This window comes from Carcharodon carcharias, chromosome 5, assembly GCF_017639515.1.
Source record: "Carcharodon carcharias isolate sCarCar2 chromosome 5, sCarCar2.pri, whole genome shotgun sequence".
Classification (NCBI taxonomy): domain Eukaryota; kingdom Metazoa; phylum Chordata; class Chondrichthyes; order Lamniformes; family Lamnidae; genus Carcharodon; species Carcharodon carcharias.
This window is the reverse complement of record NC_054471.1, coordinates 177138696-177153208: the sequence shown is the minus strand read 5'-3', so window position 1 is coordinate 177153208 and position 14513 is coordinate 177138696.

Sequence of the window (14513 nt, the reverse complement as noted above, 5' to 3'; positions counted from 1 at the left end):
TTGGAGCTTCTGGCTTAGAGGCCTGGGCACTACCAACTGAACCACAAGACCTCCCCAGTGAAATTGAATAGAATGGGCCTATATTCTTTAGATCTCATTAGAATGGGAGGTGATATCACATGAACCATGTAAAATCCTGAGAGGTCTTGACAAATTAGATGCAAATGAGTTGTTTCCCCTGGCTAGGCAGTTTTAGAACTAGAGATCATTGTCTGAGGATAAAGGGTCAGCCTTCTGAGATGAGCAGAAATTGTTACCCTTAGAGGGTTGTGAATCTTTTCAATTCTGTATTCAAGAGGATTGTGAACGCTCTGTTGATGAGTACACTCATGACTGAGATCAATAAATTTTTGAGCACTTAAACGGATCAAAGGATATGGGGATAGGTGGGAAAGTGGTGTTAATGTAGATGTTAAACCATGATCTATTGTATGGCACAGCAGACTTGGTGGGACCATATGGTCTCCTATTTTTTGTTATTTAACAAATGGGAAAAAGTTTTTTTTTTTAACGTTGCCATTTTTTGCTCTCATTGGTGTCTAGTTGACCTCTGTAGTAAAATTAAGGATTGCTGCCCACCACTGTTCACTCACCCACAATCTTCTCCCCTCCAACCTAGCCGACTCACATTAGGTTTGGTGCTGGTAGCCGCATAGGCCAATCTTTGTCTTTGGCATGACTGATGCACTGCCTATTGGTACGTGACTGGTACCTGCAGCATGCTGGTGGCATACCTATGAAACAAGAGGACTAATTTTGTGTTCGGAAGCTCAAGGTTGCCTTTTTGATTCACAAAGTCAAATGCGAAGCAACTTCTAAGCTGAAATGTCAGTGTTTTAACAATCGAAAAGAATGCCATTTACCCCAAGGTGCATTTTCTTGGATCATTTCCCCTGGAGTAATTTGCACTTTCTCTCTACATTCTGTTTAAGTACAGGCATTGTTTTTCAGGTGATGTATGTGCGTTTGGTAAAGTAGTCCACGAAGGACCATAGGCCGAGACAATTGGTTATACAGACTGAGGGGCACCACTCCACATCAAGCATGGGGCAAGGCAAGGCAGGAATCCATGAATGACCACTTCATGGAGATTAGCAGAATTGCATTTCCACACTTGCGTGCTATTTTGTTCTCCAAATTGTGCTCACACGGCTCAAGGGTTAAATTAAATCCTTTGCTTTTTTTCTGTTGGTCATAATTTATTTACTAGTATGACTTCACTTGACAAACATACCCACTATATCTACTGTTAGGAAATGATACTATGGTGAAGTCTCAAGTTTTAGCCCATTCCCTCACAGTATACCATAAAAATCAGAAATTTGAACCATGAAACCTTCTGGTACAGACCAGCTGATTAATCCAGTTCGATTTTCTAGTTCCTTTACTGCTATCCATTCTGCAATACATGTCTCGGGAAACTGGGTTTCTGTTTCAGTGGGTCATAAGGAAACAGCAGTGAGTCTAATATGGCATTAGAGGATTAAGATACAGCTTTTATCAGGACAGGAGCTCACTGCATATTGGGATTATGCTTTGGAGCTTTGTGACTAATGTGGATGGGAAATATCCATGTAAAACTGACAGTGCCTTGGGGAATTATGATTACTGCTGCAAGTGAGATCAAAGGCAAGGAGGGAACAGTCAAGACTTAATGTAAAATGATTAACCCACTTTTGTGAGTAAAAAGCATGGTATTATACATTTGGTACAATTCACTTAACAAGACTAGATTTGGTGAGGGCCAATACATTCAACAACAGTGCAGCCACAAGTCCATATAAGAGGCTTAGGACTAGCGGAGGCCACCTCATTGCAATAATCCACCCCCAACCATCTGTTCTTTTATTGATACATACCATAAAGTATGTATGCTTTTTTTTTTTTATCCCATTTTGCCTATTTTGTCCCTAATGTAATTTTTTTATGCTGCTCTAGGAATTGTTTTTTGGGAGCATTGTGCTTGTGAGTCAGATCCTAGATTTTATGCTGTTCAAATCCATTTTCCACAGCCTGGTGGCAGATTCGTAAACCTGGGCAAAATTGTCATGCAACAAAACCAGATTAATAGTATAATTTCTGAGAGATAGTTCCCAGACATCAGGCTTCCAGAATCCCGGGAAAAGAACATTGGAAGGAGAAATGTCTGGGTTCCTTGGGGCAAAGGAGGCGAGTGGGACCAATTGGACACTTCTCCCAAAGGGCCTGTTGAGCCAAAGGGCTTCCTTCTGTATTGAATGATTCTATAATTCTATGACGCCACAAACATTATATCAGCAATGATACCTTGTTTCAAATGCTTGGAATAAATTGGTGAACAAACTGTTTGTTTGTGGCTATTAGACACAGGGATGAGAGTGAACTGATACTGCTATTCCCTTCCCTTACTGTCCATAATCTGTGTGTTTTTTGAAAAGGAAGGTGTGTGTGTGATTCTTAACCCCTGAGTGTAAGATGTCATGGAGAGAGTTTATATGTTTACTATTGTCTGCGATCAAAGTTTTTTAAGGTTAATGGGTGTTGTTACCCTCAGAAGGGTTTGTCCCAATTTTAAAAATTTCCAGTAGTAAGCTTTTGTGAATTTAAAAATAAAGAAAATTATTATCACAGTCTTGTCCCAGAGGTTTTAACATAACATCTCACATATATTATCACACACACACAAAGAATAGATAGGGATGAGGGAAAGGAACAATACAATTACAAGTTAAAATTATTTCAGTCTCTTTCGTAACAGGCCCATAGTTTCTTAGTTGAACTAGTGCTGCAGCTGGAGTGAAGGTTGGATAAAGCAGAGGATTCTCAGTAAACTGTGAGATTTCTTGTAGCTGAATTGCTAGGAGGTTGGCTCTCAGGTGAACTTGAAGGTGGAATAGGTTGGGAGGAGATTCATGATCCATCTTTCAAGCTGTTTTACCTTGGCTGCATTATATTGCAACTGGCGTGTTAGCTTTTCAGACCGTCTTTCAGATGGAATTGCTCCTGGTGTTTCTCTTAACCAAATAGCTTCTGATTTTAAAAGTAGGTACAAACATGGCTGCCTTAACCATGTGACCTAAACAAGTCCAAAGACCTTTCCCAAATAAGGTAGTGGGTTGGGCCGGTACACACCCTGTATTGTGGTCTTTCACACTTGGAGTGTTTTGAGATGAAGGACCATCGCAATACGGCATATGCTCCAAGAGACTCATTTCACATTTGTCTAACGCCCATTGAGTTTCGACATCTCTATTGTTCATAGTGAGAGAGGGGACAAATTGGCGGGTATCACTGCCCTGGTTGATTACAGTTCATCCTTAACAAAAGGAATTGTGAGTTTCACAAGTGGCTGGGATTGTTCCTATTTTAAGGAGGTACTTGCTTGAATTTCAGGTCTTGCCTGGAGCCGATATTGCCAACGCACATAATGTGTTGTCAACCATCTTAAAAGCTATTTGTGTCCATTTAAAAAATATAATTTTAAAATTTGTGATACCTGCATATCTGCACTGGGCATGACAATGGCCAATTTGAAAAAGCAGCAACAAGCTTTCATGAGTTTAAATAAAGGGGGTTATATATTCACGCATTTGTCCTGAAAATATAACACTATGTGAATCACTCACCACACACACACACACACACACACACACATATACACAAAGACACACACCGAGACATAAACACGCACACTCAGTGAAATACATGTTAAAAATAATAGTGCACTTTTACATGTTACAAAGGAATAGTTTGATTGGCTCATCTTGGTGCAGGCCTGATGAAAAAGAGAAAAATTAATTGCAGAAATGAGAACAAGCAGAGAGGCATGGAAGCCTATGGAGTTCGAGGTTTGATATTACATTTTTTCTTGAGCTCACTCTCAAAAAGTAAATGCTACTACACAATGGAGAAATGATTACAATGTTAGTCAAGATGTTTACTTGTGCCATCCACAAAGAGCAGACATCAGTGTGACAGCAGCAAGATAATCATTAACCTTGATGAGCACTTCTCCTGAGCCCAAAGCATGTCTGCCTGATGTTTAAGGGTGACAGATGTATTGGTCAGTCATCATTGTCACACTTGATGTTCATTTCCTGATGTTGTAGATGTGGAAATAAAGACTACTCAATGAGATGAGATTGTGTGACAATTAATGAAACTGTAGATCCAGAGGAGAGTTCATTGCTGGGGGTGGGGGGGTTCTTTTTGGATGCTTAAATGATAGCAGGACATTGGAGAAGGATTAATGCAACGTATACTTACAGAGGTGAAAAGTCAAAATGATGAGTGAACACCCATGCCACCTGTATGCTTTCAAAACTTCTTAATTTTTCATACCCTACCAATACATCTAGGCATAGCCCCAACATTCACCACTGAGTTGGAGGCATTGCTGACTGCAATGCCCTGTCGGCTGAGATGACTGGCGGGCGCCCTCTGGTGGCCCGAGGCCTTGAGGTCCCCAGCCTGCTAAGGGTCTCCTGCTCAGGCAATCTGCTGGAGTTGATGGGGTCACTGGCAGAGGGAAATTGGAGTGGCAGATCATCCTTGGAGTATCCTAGGTGGATGCCCCCAGGGTGTATGGCTGGGGCTCCTCCTCCCTTTGGGTTCCTGATGGCCCTTCTCTGACTTCTTGAGGGGACGGGGCACCCAGAGGGAGGTCTGAGTGTCCCGTCCCCCTCTTGCCTGCTCACTGCCGGAATGCACCCATGGTTAGAGTGATAATCTGCAGGTCTGAATGCAAATCTAGCTGAAAATGCTGGACCTGGGACTCCAAGGCGGCCACCACCCTTCCCATGGGGACTTTGATGCACTCGCATGTCGGAGCCACAACATCACACAGAGCATGGACAGACTCCTCCATCCTTCATTCCAGTCTGCTGATACCTCTGACAACTCTGCCTGATGTTCCCTTGCCTGTCGCTGAATTTACAACATGTCGCTTAGGGCTGATCCCGGAGTCTCATCATCGGACTCAGTCACAGCAGTGGAGTAGTCTCCAGCAAACCTCCGAGTGTCAAAGACATCAGGTGTCACTGCCTCTACCTGCTGTAGATCCTGCTGTTGGAGAAATGATCATCAGATTGTGAACCCGAGCCTACCCCAGAACTCGGTTCCACCGAGGTGCATGTACCTGTACTGGTGGAGGGTGCAGGTGAACGCAGTGACGGTTCTTCTTCTGAGGATACTTCTGCTTCCTCCTCAGTGATAATCTGGAGGCTGGGGCTCAGTCTTCTTTTCAAGGAAACCCCCTGGCCTTTTCTTACTGGTACTTGGAATAGAGAGAAGAGAGAGTTAAAGATTGACCAAGCAGGCTCATACACCAAAGATTACTCACAGTCATTGTCCGCATGCTGTCGATGTAAACTAAATGTACCCTCACTGGCTTGTTGGGGGAGGCTGATCTCACCTTCTACGCTGGAATGATCCCTTTCCTCAGCAGCTAGCTCTGCGGCCTGTTCCTCGAGTCTTGACAGGGTCTGCAGCTCCAGGACTCTCCCACCAGTCTTGGCTCTCTCTCTCTTTTGTTGTGTGAAATCTTGTCCTGCATAAAGAAAGATGGATTGACCATGAGCACTAGAGATGAAAGAGCTGTTCAGAGCTCGCCTGTTGTCCCTGCTGAGCCCGCCGTAGTAAGGGGTTAAGGCGCAGTTTGTGCAGGAACTTACATGAGATGGGGAGCTTGAAGTGGCAGACATTCAGTGCTGATGTCCCATCTGCTGGTCATGTGGGCTCTAACCCTTAGATTGCCTGATGCCCTTATGAGAACGTGAGTTTGTAGTGGGTAGAAGTTACACTTACCCTGGCAGATGGGAGAAGATCATTCATCCTTTTGCGGCACTGCAGGGCAGTACTTCTCTGTGTTCCATGGGCATTAGCCTCCCTGACCTTCTCCCAAGTGACCTTCTCCAGGCGGGCATGGTCAGGTCGGAGGATCTCCTGCTCCCATCCCAAGGAAAGAGGACCTTCCACTTGTCCTAGATGGCCTGGAGGAGCCTCTCCAGGGAGGCTTCACTGAGCTGTGGTGCTGAGGGTTTGCTTCCCTTTGGCACCATAGTTTGTCTCTTCACCACAACAGCTGGCCTGCAATGAGTGAATGTCTGTCTGGGTTCCATTTAAGTATGGTGCTGGGGCCTTCGACCCCATGATGTAAAGGCAGGATGGGCAATTTCCTGTTCACCCCATCACAAGATTTGCTGAGCTCCTCACTGATGTATAATTACTGGGCTGAAAAGCTGAAGATTGCACATGTTCAGCCGTCCCACTGCCCAGCAAGAATCAGACCAACTTTCCAGCCTGCCACCAGACTTAGCCTCCAGAATGGAAAATTCCACCCAGTGAGTCTGGAAGTCCATTGATTTTCAGTTCCCCCAGGAGGAAGGGGGTGGGGTGTGGGGGGTGGTGGGGGGTGTGAGTGGTGGTTCCCTCACTATCGGGCACTCTGTGCTTGATCGAGGGACCTGGCATCAGACACGGGTTCGGCTGCTGAAAGCCACATGCCTTACACTGCCTCCCATCCCCCAACCCCACCCCACCCCACCCCCAAGCACCCGTGACCCCAACCCCTAGATCCCCATTTCACCTTCGGTCACCTTAGGTCGGCAATCCAGCCTCTGGTGGGTGCATCGCCATCAGCTGCCACCAGTCCCACTTGTCCCTGTGGTTGGCCAACAACTCTTGATGGATGTGACAAACACCACTGGAAACCACAATCACCAGTATTTACGATCAGTGGATGAGACCCCCATCGGCCCGACAGAATCCCTGCCACTGTAATGTTACATACCACAATGCAGAGTGTCCCTCCTCTCCTATCCCACAAGAGTATTTAATATTCAGCATGCAGTCAAACTTTATTGTTCGATCACAGCAAGAGATGAAGCAATTCTTCTTGCAGAGGAAAGCTATATGATTGACATTTAAGCCCCTGCACTTACACTGGAACTATAACATTCACTAGCATCAGGCGAAACAGTTATTATAATGGGAAGATTATGATATCAATCATGAAATGCAGGCCCACACAATGTTTATTCCAATTGCGTGAAATTTTCTTGCATTGAGTTGCTTCTTAGAAATAAGGAGGGGGGATTTTTCCCTCATCGGTCTGGGGGTGGGTGGGGGCGGGCGAGGGTGGTCGGGAAGCTGACCGGCGCCCACGATTGGGGCCAGACTGCGATTTCATGTTGGCGGGCCATTTAAGGCCTGCCCAGCGTGAAACGCGCGCTGCAGCGCTCAGCGCGGCCTGTGTCTGGGGCGGGGTGCGGAGGAGGGTGGGTGCGAACTTCCCGCATGCGCCTGGGTGGGCGCTGGAAATGCTCCCTGAGGCACAGAGCAGTCTCAGGGTGTGAAAAGTTTTGAAAATTACAAATAAAGATTTCTGCAACGTTATGAGACATGTCCCCTCAAGTGACCCTGTTATTAATTCAATTTTAACATTTTTATTTTATTTCTATTTGCTGTTGGAAGCTTCATCCCGCCGGTGGACAAGGTTTTCTAAAAAAAAAAATGCCAAGGCTGCCTGGCCTTTTCGCCTGCCCACCAACCACAAGGTTGGATGGGGGCAGCGAAAAATTTCATTCAATTACCCTTTTAATGGCCTTAACATGCCTTTTAATTGTTGGCGGGCACGCTGCTGGACTCCGGCGTGCACTCGCCGACCAAAATATCGCTCAAGCATGTGATGACATCCGGACACTCGCCCAACATCATCGTGTGTCATTTTACGCTCAGTCGGGTAAGGTGCCTGACAAGCTAAAAATTCTCCCCAATGAAAATACTCTAGCATTGTCTATTTTATTTCCACTCATAAGGCTACTGGGAGGATGGTGACTGGTATTCTGACAATGTAAGAAGGGTTTGAGGGATTGTATTATCAAAATTAGCAGTAAATGCTTCCAGCAGCATTTTCAAAGTGTGGAGGTGCCTTTTCCAGCCGGGTAGTGCCCCATACCTCTTATCGAGACTGATCGAGACTCTGAAACATGCACATGCATAATCCAGAAATAAAAACAGAGAATGCTGGAAATATTCAGCAGGTCAGACAGCATTTGAGAGAAACAGAGTTAGCTTCTCAGCGGCCTTTCATCCAAACTAAGAAAAGTTATAAACGTAATAGTCTTTGAGTGATTGAAAGGGAGAGACATTAAAAGGGAAGGCCTGTGATGGGGTAGAGGGCAGGAGAGATTGAATGGTGAAAGGTTTCCTGGTGCAAAGTCAAAGAGAGTGATACTTGTTCAAATAAAGAAACGCACGATGTGTCTAGAGGAGTTCTGAACAGTAGAATCATGTATAGCTGGCATCCAAAAACAAAACAAAAGGGGCAGAATTTTGCCGTCGGTGAGGAGGGGGTGGGGTCCTCTCGCTGACACATAAAATGACCTGGGATGACATCGGCAGAACCCCTGACGTCACCCGGCCCCATTTAAATTTTCAGGAAGGCGGGAGCGCAGCAAAATCAGCTGTGTGCCCGCCGACCTGTCAGTGGCCAATTGAGGCCATTGACAGGATCATTTAAACAATTAAAGGACCTGCCCGTCCAACCTTAAGGTTGGCTGGTCGGCCAGGAACCCCGGCGGCAAATAGAGAAAACATGAAACCTCATCCACCGGCGGGATGAGGTTTCATGTAGGGTTTAAAAAAGTTTAATAAAGTTTTACTGTATTTTATGAACATGTCCCATCTCATGTGACACATGAGGGGGACATGTTAGGGAATGTTTTTTTTTCTATTTTTAATGTTTTTAAAAGTGTAAGTGATCTCCCTGAGAGAGCACTTAGCCTCAGGGAGATGTGCGCTCTTTCATGCGCATGTGTGAAATATCGCACTCTTACTTTTGGGGGATCCCCCCCCTCCCCCCACCGCCTGCACAGGGAGCACATAGAGCTTTCCACCGGACGTCACGCTGGGCAAGCCTTAATTGACCCGCCCACGTGAAATGGTGGCGGGTCCCGCTTCTCCGGCAGGGATCGTCTCCCCACCCGCCAGAGATTGTGGCAGGCCAGCCCGCCCGCCTGACAGGCAGAAAATTCTGCCCAAGGAAACGAGAGGAAAACGAGTGAAAAAGAACAAACTAGCATAGAAACGTAAAGAAAATGGAGGCAGGGCTTACAGTTGAATGTTGTCGAGTTGTTAAAAGTAGGCCATTTTTGCCTAATTTCATTGAATTTTGAGGGGAAGTCACAGTGTTTAAATGCAGGGAATGTGGTGGATTAACAACGGAAAATGCTGGGAATCGGGGCCGACCCAAACGAGCGCAAGATGACGCCGGGTGGGCGCAAGCGGGAGTTGGCAGCGGCCCGCCGACAATTAACAGGCCTATTAACGCTATTAACAATGTAATTGAATTAAATATTTCGCTGCCCGTCCAACCTTACGGTTGGCGGACAGGCAAAAAGGCCAAGCGGGATGAGATGGGCAGGAAGAGGTTTCGACACGCCATTAAAAAAAATTTAAAATTTTCATACTAACTTCTAACATGTCGCTGCTCATGTGACAGAGTCACTTGACTCACATGACTGGATGTGCTTTGTAACATCTTAAAATGCTTGATTTTTAAATTTATTTTTTTTGCCTTCATCTCCCTGAGGCAGCTCTGTGCCTCAGGGGGCTTTTCCTGCGCGCATTTGCGAACTTGTTCTCTCACCCTCCTCTTCTCTCCCCCCAACCAACAGGCTGCGTTACACGCTGGTAGGCCAGTGTGAAATCCCGGTCCGGCACCGATCGCAGGCAGCTGTCGGCTTCCCGACCATTCGTCCATCCCCGGACGTGGTAAAACTCCTGGCCCAGAACTTCAGGTGAACCCGAAACATCAACCCGAAACATTAATTCTGTTTCTCTCTACACAGCAGCTGTCTGACCTGCTGAATAGTCCCAGCACTTTCTGTTTTTATTTCAGATTTCCAACATCTGCAGAATTTTGCTTTGCAACGTGATGGGTGTTGTACATGTAGAATGGCAGAAGGGTTTCAATAAGATATAGTATCTAAGAGGCTTGTTGCAAAATTTAAGGCACATTAAAGGGAATATAGTTGCATGGGTGGAAAAATCACAAAAGGCAGAAAAAGATCAAATGTAAATGGACATTGATACTAGGCTCAGTCATCCGAGCTGGAATCACCTTTTGTTTCTGTTTTCCATTTATATGAATTATAATAGTCCACACATTTTTGAGCTTGGAAATGAAGATTGTTGAAGGTTTATTTTCTTTTCCATACTGACAGGCAGGCAGAGCAAGTCAAGCTTCAGACACTGAGATTCGTGCACCGAAACTACATGAATTTGGGTGTGTTAAGTGGACAGAAAATCCTGTGGGACCTGCTGACTATGATTGAATTTCCAATGCAAAGCTCCCTGTCAGGAGAGCAAATTCATAAAATCTATCCTTTATAGTCTACTTTTGATATTTTTTTGAGCCTCGGAGTCTGGAATCAGACTATGCGATATCAGTAAATGCTGTAACACATTTGTATGAAACCCTGTTGTCGGCTTAAAACTCATTAACCCGTTTTTTTAAGCAGCTTAGCACCTTCATATTATCGCACAGTATGATTTCAACTCCTGTGGTTTATAGACTTGGCGGTTATCATGCATTCCATTTTGTGGAAGTCATTGAAGAGGGCAATTTTTATTTTGTATGTGTGAGATGTAGAGAAAGGAAGGAATTATGAAGCTCTTTGCTTACCATTACCTTGAGCATCCTGTTCTTCTCTCTGTCTCTGTGGGCTCTGACACTGCATTCTCATGTGTTACAGTGGAAATGAGAAAATGAGCTACTCAGGATTAGGTTGCAGAGCTTCAAACACATTGTTGTTTTCAAAGTTGGATTTGAAAATCTGATCCGAATTTTAGTGCATACTGAAATCCTTACTCTAATGGTGAACTAATAACATTTTCTCCTTTGTAACACCGTGAAAAAATATATCAAATACATTACCGTCTTGCCAGAAATTAAATACGGAAAATATCTCACTTTCTTCTAGATGAGTCATTCGAATTTTACAGCACAAAAGGAAGCCATTCAGTCCACTGCGCACATGCTAGCTCTCTGAAAGACCGCCACAGCAGCGCTCGTCAGGTGCGCGCAATCAGCGGTCCCGGAAGCGGCGCGCAACCTTCCGGCCCGATCGGAGCCCAACCGTGATTTCACACCAGCAGGCTAATTGACTGGCAGCCAGCATGAAAAAACACTCTGAGCAAGGCTCAGCACTGCTGGAGCGGGGGAGATGGGGGTGGTGGGTGGGGGTGGTGTGGGAAGAGGGCGTGTGCTGAGGGAAGTGAGGATGCAGACAGGCACTCCCTGAAGGCTGACATATGCTGTGGAGCCGCCTCAGGGAACAGCAATATTGTAAAAATGGAATGAGGTCAATAAACCGCTGCAAACGGTGTCAATATTCCAAATTTAAGTGCCTGATAGCAGACCACATAGCACCTCATCCCTCAAATATCTTCCTTTATTTTATTCAACCCCGCACATTTTATCCCACCCTGGAAGGAGTTTGTAGCAAAAACGTGAAGGCCGTCAGGCCGATTGGCCTTTCCACCAACCGTAAAAGTGGACAGGCCATGTAAAATCACTGACAATTGGCTCCTTAATCCCATTCTCTTGCCCTTTCCTAGAAACTTGTATATTTTTCTTCTTCAAGCATTTGTCCATTTCTGTCTTAAAAGTTACGATGGATTTTTCTTTCATTGGTGTTTCTAATAAGGCATTCCATGTACTGACTAATCATTGTGTAAAAGAAAAAAATATTCTCCAAACCTCCTGCAGGTGACTTATTGTAAAACTTTGCCCCATAGCTTTCAAAATTCTTCATAATATTTTGCAACCCTAGCAGATTTTCTGCTTCTGTCACCTAAGCTATGGGCCCTTAAAGACTGCGGTGTCCCTGAATATCCTGTCCCCTGGGTGGCCTGCACCTTAGCATGGATGAGGCGGGTGGATGGGGATGAGGGAGTATGAGGCAGTGAGGACTAGAGAGCCTAATATTTCCAAAACAACTGGGGCAAAGTCCAAGAGAACTGAGGCAGGCCAAAGTGGATAAAACAGTAACAATCCCAGGAATCCAGACAAAGGAATACACATCCTTTGTCAAAGCAAAAGTGGAGAGGTAGGGGTTACATGACCACCTGCACCCCGCACCCCCCCACCCCACCCTTCTCCAGGAGAACAAGTTACACTGTTTTGTTGCACTGCCAATCAGTCTGCCATCTTCCATCTAGCAAGCAGCAGCTCAGAATACGGGCTTTGTCCAGGTGAATACCTGGCCCCCATCTACAATGCTTTCTCCTGGGACCTCTGAATTTCTATATCATTGCCTACAAGACTAGTTCATCTTTGCATGCTATTTCATCATGGAAGTCATCTCTACTGGAAAAGTAAATTATCCAGCATCAGTTTTCAGTCTGCTGACTTCTGTGAAGGAATACACCATTGGACTTTGATTCTAGACTCTGGGCTCCCATGAAACAATAATTCTGTACTCTGTGGTCCATGTCCTGGAAATCTTCCCTTCTCTCTCCCCCTCTTTATTATATGAGTAAGAAGGAGGATACATTGTGACCCTTCTCTCACATTTGAGTGTGTGCAAATAAACTAACCCTCTGAGTTTACCTTGTTTTGAGTTTGCCATGGGGTTATTAATAGAAATTGGATCACATCCAAACCGAGGAGTTGGGAAATAAGTCAAACTCAAAAACACCTTTCTGTTTCCGGACTGGTAGTGAGAGGAAAAATGAGGGTTGTTTAAATTAAACCCCCTCCTGCTGGTAACAAAAGAGAAAAGGGAAGTAACGAAGTGGAGGTGATTAGGGAGGGAATCTGAGAGCCTAGGGTCTTAGACAGCTGAAGGCACAGTTGCCAATAGTAGAGCGATTAAAATTGTGGTGAGCAAGAGGCCAGAAGTAGAGGTGTATAGAGATCTCAGAGGGCTGTTGGGGTGGAGGAGGTTATCAAAACTGGGAGGGCAAGGCCATGGAAGAAAATGAACCCAGGAATGACAATTATAAAATCAAGGCTTTGCTAAAACAATGAATAATCAAATAAATTATTGAGCCTAAGGGAAGGCTCTATGAACATATAAACAAAATACATTTGGGACAATTGCATTAAATTCACAATTGCTTTGAGCAGAGAAAAGTTTAGAAAACTCTATGCTTTCTGTGTGTGCAGAGTAAATAAAGGACTATGAACAACAGGTGTAATGACACTCCACATGCCTGTGTACTGGCCAAACACTTCTATCAGCTAAAACCAAACACATGCTAACGTAGAGTAACTACAGACACAAAGACCAGACTATAAAGCAAATGAAAATTTACTATAGCTTTAAACAAAGACTAGAGAATTAAACCTTTAAGGCCCATAGGTCATTATTTGTCTAAAATTGCACTGGTCAGCATTTCAGACACTGTTGACATTCTAATGAGATTAGAGGTGTGGCAAGAGTAGTAAAATGTTAGCCCTTAACTGAGAACAGTTATGTCATTTTTAAATATTATTGGATTGTATAAGTAACTGAAAAATTGTTTCTCACCTAAGAAACTGAAATTGGCTGATATTTTATCTAAGTTGACTTGATTCAAAGTACAGACAGTGTTTAAAAGAACAAGGATGAGTTAACTTGGTAACACTTGTCCTTCTCTGTAATGCAGTATAATTTAGAATATTTTAAAAATTGCTGTTCAGCAAGAGATCAAAATGGAGTGGCACCCTTTACAGGGCATTTGGGAACTGTATATCTCTTTAACCAATCAGATTGAAAGAATTGTTAAATGAACAGTGCAGATTCAGAATCAAGAAATGTAAGTTAGAATAGTGAGCTGAATGTCAAATCAGGTACAGAAAGTGAAAAAAAATGAACGATTAGGTTAAGAAAGTGAGAAGAGACAGAAAGAAAAGTAACACAAACAATTAACGCCTGAAGGAATGAGACTACCCACTTATAAAAGTTAATTTTCAGTGCCATATAAGTTATTTGGCAGTAATTAAGAGTTATAATGCTTTTAAAAAGGTACCTAGACTGAAATTGACAAGTTCGTGAGTTTAGATAGCATCTTTTACTCAAGTCCAGAGACCTAACACCTTTCGATGCATTTCAATAGTAAGCCAGAAAGTGAGGTGCCAACTTCATGAAGCTAATAGTAGAGCAGCACATCTCAGATAGCAAGTTCCAGATTTCCATGTTTAACTGCACCTCTGCTCTCACCTGAAGTTGCTGTGCAATTTGGACATATATAGTGATGAATGGTGTTAGTCTCCCCATTCTTCTGCTCCATTATGACATTTAGACAGCTTTCAAAACTGTCAAGACTTTTTAAAGTATCAGTGCTCTATCAGTGTGAGCTACACATTATCCTTTGGCTTTTCATCATAAAGTTCAAAGTCTGGAAACCATTTCAAATCTCAAACCACTGTCAAATTTCATTAATAGTCTTATTTAGGGGATTGGGTGGGACAGTGAATTAAGATAAAATATTTTCACATTTTGAGACCTGGATTCAAATCCTCACTCTCTGTTAGGCTCTTAAGT